The following is a 7358-nucleotide window of genomic DNA, read 5'->3' as shown; positions in this document are numbered from 1 at the left end:
TAAACTGCCTGCAGCTGATTGCCAAGTATGTTGAAGGAAGTGTCCATGGAGAATGAATGAGAGCAAAGACATTTTCAATGCATCAGCATTTCTTATACTCATCAGTAATTCCTTTTCATACAGCTTTTACTCTCTTGGTTGATACAAATTGTACCTTTCCTGTACTTTCTTCAGGAGGCAACAATTTGTGCATTGGCTGTCTCCTGGCTGCTCTTGTTTATAACATGCTGCCATAATTCCAGATTCGTGCTTCTAATTCCACTGTTTGTGTTAGAAAATGTGTTATTTTTTGACAATAGATGATCATCTTCTCTCTGGGGTGCTCCTGCAAAGTAAAAAAAAAAACAGATGTGAGGCTCATGGTGTTGTTTCTGAACAATGGGAAGAGGTCATCCAAGCTCACTCCAATTTACTCAGACTGCACCAACCTGATAACACTCTCGTCTCAGAGATGCTGTTAAAGGTTTGCCATGATGCACTTGAAAGGGATTTTTTTTCTCCTGATAATTAAAGGAAGAAAGACTGGAAAGATACTGCCATTTCTGTAGACAAAACCAGACTTTGTACACTGTTTCCCAAATGATATGATACTTTTTAAAATAAACAATGCAGAAGGACTTTGTGATTACAGCTACCAACCAGTAAAGCCTGAATGTAGAATGGGGAGACCAGCAGAACTGTCAAGTGGATGTGCAGGATCTGACCTTCAGGACACTGGTAATTTAAAAGAGGAAAGCCTGTGTCATAGCTGGTGAATATTTCATGCTGAATTTGTTGTAAGAGACCTGTTTTCCTCAATATCTTGTTCCAACTGCCATTGCAGAACAATGACAGGAGCTACAATGCATTCAAGGGTTTGGAGGGGGGAAGAGGGGGTTGGGTTTTTTTGTGGTTTGGGATGGGTGGGTGGGTATTCTGCAACACTCCCAATGACATCATTTGGTAGACTGATCAGTTAAAGATTAGCCCAATTTGATTATCAGTTTTCCATAAGGGTTCAAGACAGCTCACTTCGAGAGGAGCTAGAAGAGAGTTCCTGTTGCAGTAACTAGAGCAAATGGAGTGGCACAAAGCAACAGGCCACTCTAGCCCTTTCAGAAACTGAGGAATTAACCATTTCCCTGCCCCTTCCCAAGGCTTTTGATTGTCTTTGACATCATGAACTGCACCCTGACAGCTGTCATTCCAATGGTTTATATCCTATTTGGAAAGCACGACTGTTCCCAGTCTATCATTGATGGTGCAGCTCATGTCAAAGATGCAGCTCATGTCAGAGCTTGTGTCATGCCATGATGCAGCTCATGTCAAAGACCAGCAGTTTCATATCAGGACTGGATACAGTTATAATATAGATAGGGACAGTTACCGGCTACAGATCATGAATGAGCATGAAAAGCACATACACTCCCTTGTAGTAGACTTCTTAATTCTTCCTTTTCTTCTCACTCTGTTTCCTTCTCACCCAGGAGATAAATTCATGTTTTATGAAGATATTTCTATGCTACAGGGATAAGGACATAACCACAGAGTAGAATAGTCAGGAGAGGCCAAAAATTCAAAGAACCATGAAGACTTGGTTCCCTTCTTTTCTAGGACCTACTGAAGCAAAATCCTGGAGTGTTTGTTTGATTTTAACACTCTACTATCAGTGGCAAAGATGTTTCTCCCAGCAGTTTCAGCAGTAGGAGGTAATTGAAGGACATAATATAGCACAGTGTTTTCAAGGAAAACTTGTTTTCAGATACCTGCTGAGCACCATAAATACATTCATTCTGGTTATGCTGACGCAGTCAGTAAAGCACAGAGCTCCAGCAGGGACTGTTCTGCTCACTGACAGGTGCTGAGGATGCAGCATCTTTGAATATAGCTCACAGCAAACGTTTCTGGTTTCCTGCAGAAAAACTTGGTTTGGAGTGTCTACCTGGTGCCAGATTACACAGTTCATTACCAGCATGTAGGAAATAGAAACAAGCAAAGAAAAATCATTTGTGTAGATTGTTTTTCATTATGGTGAAAACATGATTCTTCATGGCAGCTTCAAGTCAAGCACTACTTCAATAATCATGGAAAAACTAAAGGTGGGTAAATATTTGCAGCCATTCAGTTCTGTTGCACAGCACAAGTAATTGACCTCCACAACGAGAAAATCGGGTGGGTATTCGCACTGCCAGGTGCACATAAAATGTACTGAAGACATTCCAGCCTGACCAACCCTGGATGACCTCGTTCATACCATGCCAGAGCTCAGCTTTGGTGGAGTTTTGGAACGTGTCCGGACCAATTCTGCAAACTACATCTAGGCATTCTATACCAAAGAAAAAGAGAGGTGGTTACGTGTCTCCTATTGCTCTGAAAACCTTCCAGCTTATCTTGCATCAGCAGAGGCCTCAACAAAAAAATAGCTTTGTGGCCTTGTCACTTATGTGAGTCTCCTCCTTTGAGGACTTGAGAGAGAGAACCAGGAGGAGTCCTTGTCTTTGTTCTCTTCCAGTGACAAGCCCACTCACTATAAAGTGACACTATAGTGTACCACTTTACTGTATCAAGACATGGTACTTAAAATGTTAGCAACCAAAACTGAGGAATTTCTGTTATTTTGCTCAGGGTTTTTACTATCTAATCTACAGTCCTTAAGTACAGCTTTCTGATGTCCTTCAGAAGCATGAATACATTCTAAGAAAACAGCCTTTTTCTGTTTTGTAGCATCTAAAGATAAATAATTTTTCATGTAAAAGTCAAGTGCTAGGCCCTCCCAATGTCTTTTAGATGAATGGAAACGTTCCAGAAAATAACGCTTTTTGTTTCCTGTGCAGATGACGTAGATGTTATGGCAGACTGCAATCTAAGCCACTTGCAGTAACCATTTATTGCTTTAATTTTTTCCATTATATGTAATTTGGGACTCCTGGCCAGGGAAGTAGGGAGCGCATGGACAACCAACATAGCTAAAAGCTTTGCAATTAGCCCAGTACGTAGTTCAGTGCAATTAACATTAGAATGAGTTTGGATTTATAGTTTTTTAAGCCAGCTAATGAAACAGCATGCAGTACTTCACTTCTAAAATAATTTAAGCTTTACAACAGCCTCAAAATTCTCATTGCAATGGGCAACTCTGAAGTAGGTTTCTTTCCACTAGCATCAGTGCAATAATAGTTGCCCTGAAACTGCCACAGTAAGTGTGGGGAAAAGAATGTGGACCTTTGATTTTCCGTCTATTTGAAACCAAGGTCAAGTTATGAGGCCTTTTCTCCCTCTAAAAGCCTCAGGGTATTAGGAATTTTTACAAGAGAAGTGAAGTAATAATATGGAGACTTGTTAATCCTCTGACCTACTACCCTGCACCACCCACAGAGATAAAAGTCTTAAGAAGAAAAGAGGTTAATACATGCCAAGGTGGAACATATGTACACACTTCTTCTGGGCACTTCTACCTAAGGTTTTCTTCAAGATGGCTCTGCATCCAGGGTGCTAGCCACTGCTGGCAAGACAGCAAAGCTCCTTGTACAACATGTGGGAAAATCAGATCTCTAAACAGGACTGTAGATTATTCTACAGGAGCCCTGCAGTTTCTAAACTCAAACAGAAATGATCAGACCATCCTTTTTCTCTTATTGAGGCTAACCAGTCCTGCTAAGAGCAACAAAAGTGATCAGCAAAGCTTATCAGCAAAGCCTCTAAAAGCAATGCTAGATAATGTTTAAATATTTTGCATTAATGAGGGGGGAAAAACCAGTTTCATTCAATGTCATGGCCCAGTTAGAAAAACAAAGCAATACACAAAGATACAACAACACTCATACTGCCTGCTGCAATAGCCCATAAAAGAACGTGCTGTGTCCTGATTCTGAGCATAACATGGAATCCATGTGCGTTTGTATAAACTGACTTTTTTCCAACTTGTCACAGTATCCATTATTCTTTTTCGCAATACAATTGATCACTTAGCTGCAGCTGATGCTCTGCCTTTATGTGCTGTCCCCTGGCTGCTGCAGCCTTCTCTTTTCCCCACAGAGCATCCTTAATTAAATTACTCTGCATTGTATCCAGACTGCAAAGAGATGGGGAGCTAGAGCTAGTGCATAGCTCACATTCAAGCAAGGAGGAAGCCAGAAATAAAGACTGGCTTGTCTGGAGAATGGTGCAACCCCCATGCAGTAGTGGGAGAAGACAGCCTATAACCACAGAGTACCTGGCTATAACTAACCTGGAAGCAGGACCAGGCTCAAGATATCCAGCCTAAACCAAAAAACTCTTTGTTTATCTGAAGCTTTTTTTCATATACAAGCAATGCAGTATTTAATCCATTTATTGATTTATTTAACACGTTATTGTTGCTGGTAGTTAACCCGTAAGCTAGCGGTTCACTGAGAATTAAGAAGTTAATTGCTAAACACATTTTTCCTCCCTTTTTCCTACTGCATGTGCAAAGGTCAGACATGGAGTGTGGAAGGGAAAGCCAGTGTAGCTGTGTCACTTTTCCATAGTATATTGATAGTGGGTACTCCAGACATCAGAGCCAAAAAGAAAAGAACGCTGGCAAAACTCAGAAGCAATCAGCAATGTTTGAAGCCTTTTGTCGGTGTTACAAAGCAGAGTAGCACCAACCCAGTACAACAGTAACACATAAAGCCACTGCCCTTTAAATCTGCAGTACTATCACAGGTAGACCACCCAGCATCACCTCTGGTAACCTGCCTCCAGTTAATAGCACATGAAGCTCTACATGGCCCAAACAGCAGTTATGTACAAGAGCTGCCCTTTACTCATAACCATGTCTGCAAAGCTTTAGTTTAACAAGTACAATCATAGTACTTACAGTCTAACTAGAAGATGTGCAACGTGGGAAGGTGATTGGAAGATTGGAAGATGATCCAAGCAAGTGACCAAGTGAGCTCTAATGCTCAGCCACAATTCCCATAATTCCTAATTTGTTCTTTAGATTGCTGTACTGCCATTTTTTTATTATTACTTAGTAAACAACATGTTAATGAGCCTTATAAATGGATCTGGAAATGAAGAGCTGAGTCACCTCTTTAGATAAGACAAACACACTATGTGTTGATTGGAGAGTCTTCTGGCACTCAGCTTCATTCTTTGTTCCCTACCGACCACATGGAGCCCTTATTCATATGACAAGAAGAGGATAAGAACTAGCAGGAGTGCCTTGTCAGCCTCACCACTTCTGTGGCAAGAGCCCACCACCAAGAGCTCTAGCTAATTCTGAAAGAACTTGTGCAATCTTTCCCATTATTTAGGAAATGGCCTCCCGAATATGTCAGGTGCCTCCTTCAGGACAGACAGCCATTACCAACTAGAACATCAGTCTCAGGAAATGACATACATAATGGAAAATAAAAATCCTTGGAAAAGAATTTTTCCAGACTTGGTAAGGACCTGCTGGAAAAAGGCAGCTAATCAGGGTGACTGTTAGCACAAGTAAGCTCAAGTCTGCTAGTTCAACTCACTTATTTGGCTTCTGGATGCAAAGCTGAACTGATTTGCATTGATTTCCATTAACTTAAACTGCTTGAGTAATGCCCAAATTCACTCAGGAATTTCAGTTCTATGACTTAAAATATCCTGTCCCATTCTCTTCCTCCTCCTAGTTTCCAATAACTCTGCCCTTGTGAAGAATAGCACTGTATTGCTTGAACTTCAGTGGGAGGCTTCTCAGAGCGGGACAGCTATGTAGATTTAAAAGGTTTCTGAATGAAATAAATCAGAATGAAGGAGATAAATGAGAATGAACTCATCAGCTTAATCAAAATAATAATTTAGCCACATTACAATTCAGACAGAAATAACGCCCAATATGGGAAGCAGTATATAATTAGACCTACTTTGAAGTAATATTGATGTTTCTAACAATCCAGTTAACAGAACTCCATAGTCATTGATGTACGTAAATTTAATGGTTCTATCCTTATTAATGAATTTTGAGAGGAAATGAAAAATATGTTAACATTAATGATATACAAGGTAAAATATATAGCATTGACTGCACTTTTACCAGCCTAAATCAGAGCAGACACACAGATCCAAGCGAGATCAGTCAATTCTTGCATATCTCAGCAACAGAGCTTTAGGACTCTTGCCTAACCTAGGAAAATGAATGGGGTTTGGCCCTCTTTTGCACTGAGTGGAGTCTGAACTACCTGTTAAGGGTTTAAGATTCCTGCTGAAGCCTGAATACGGTCAGGATTTCACATCAAACTCCGTTACTGGTTTTCAGGGAAGATGGGATTAGATCTACAGAATATGATGTTTACAAAGGGTGTTTTAAAATGCAATAAAAGAAATCCTGCATATTTTTAAAGAGCAGGGGAGAACAGAGCAGAAATAAATTCATCAGACCTAAGATGAATTTACCATACATGTAAAATAAACTTCACAATCTGATCATCCCATAACATTAATCACAATGGAAAAAAAAAAAACAAAAATAATTAAGCCAATGCACATATCAGATTCTGAATCAAGCAATTTTGCTGGACTAAGTCTAGAATTGAAATGATCTTGTCTGTGTATGACTAAAGGTTACTGCTCTCACAATTCAAATGGAAAAATGTATTCATCAAAAACATATCTGTTAGCTTCACCATAGTAAGCACTCTGTGAATCCAAAGAAGTTTCTTAGGAATAAGTAATACTGAAGGCTTACCCAGAAACTGGATAGCTGCCAATTTTCAGAAACAATTACTCAATTTGCTAGCAAACATGTCTTCCTTCAGTTATTTGAAAGGAGAGGCTTGGTTGTACTCACACTAACGTCTATGTTTGCAGCTCTATATACTTAGGTGTTTTTAATTTTCTGGTAGCTTGCCTTGATATAATTTTAGAGATTCTATTAAATATTTTATATAGCAACCCATTACAAGTCAATCTCCAACATAACATACTATTATTTCATAAACATCTTCTTCTTCAGCTCAAAAGCATTTCACTAAAGCTCTAAAAGCACTGACAATGACAATACACTGTGTTGTGCATCACCATGGTAATGCTTCAGAAAATAGCTTTGATTTGGGGTCAGAAAGATCAAACACTGTAATAGATTGAAAGTACAGAGTTCATCTTGATACAACCCAAAACTATCATGCTCTAACTATCATGTTCTCAGTTCTTGAGATTTGCGCAGAAGGTAAGATATAGACAAGAAGAATGCAGATAGATGCTAAAGGGATTCAGACCTTCAGTAAACAGGACACATTCAGAAAGTCTAGGAGTAGGGTTAAGGTCCAGTTTCCCACAGCCAGGCTTTTGAAGTTTGAGCCAACCTGTATCAAAAGGCAGGATTATACTTCAAAATAAGAAATTCTTATGGTTCATCTGTTGCTTCATGTAACACTTAATCCTTC

The sequence above is a fragment of the Haliaeetus albicilla genome, chromosome 2 (assembly GCF_947461875.1).
Source record: "Haliaeetus albicilla chromosome 2, bHalAlb1.1, whole genome shotgun sequence".
Classification (NCBI taxonomy): Eukaryota; Metazoa; Chordata; class Aves; order Accipitriformes; family Accipitridae; genus Haliaeetus; species Haliaeetus albicilla.
This window is presented reverse-complemented; position numbering follows the sequence as displayed.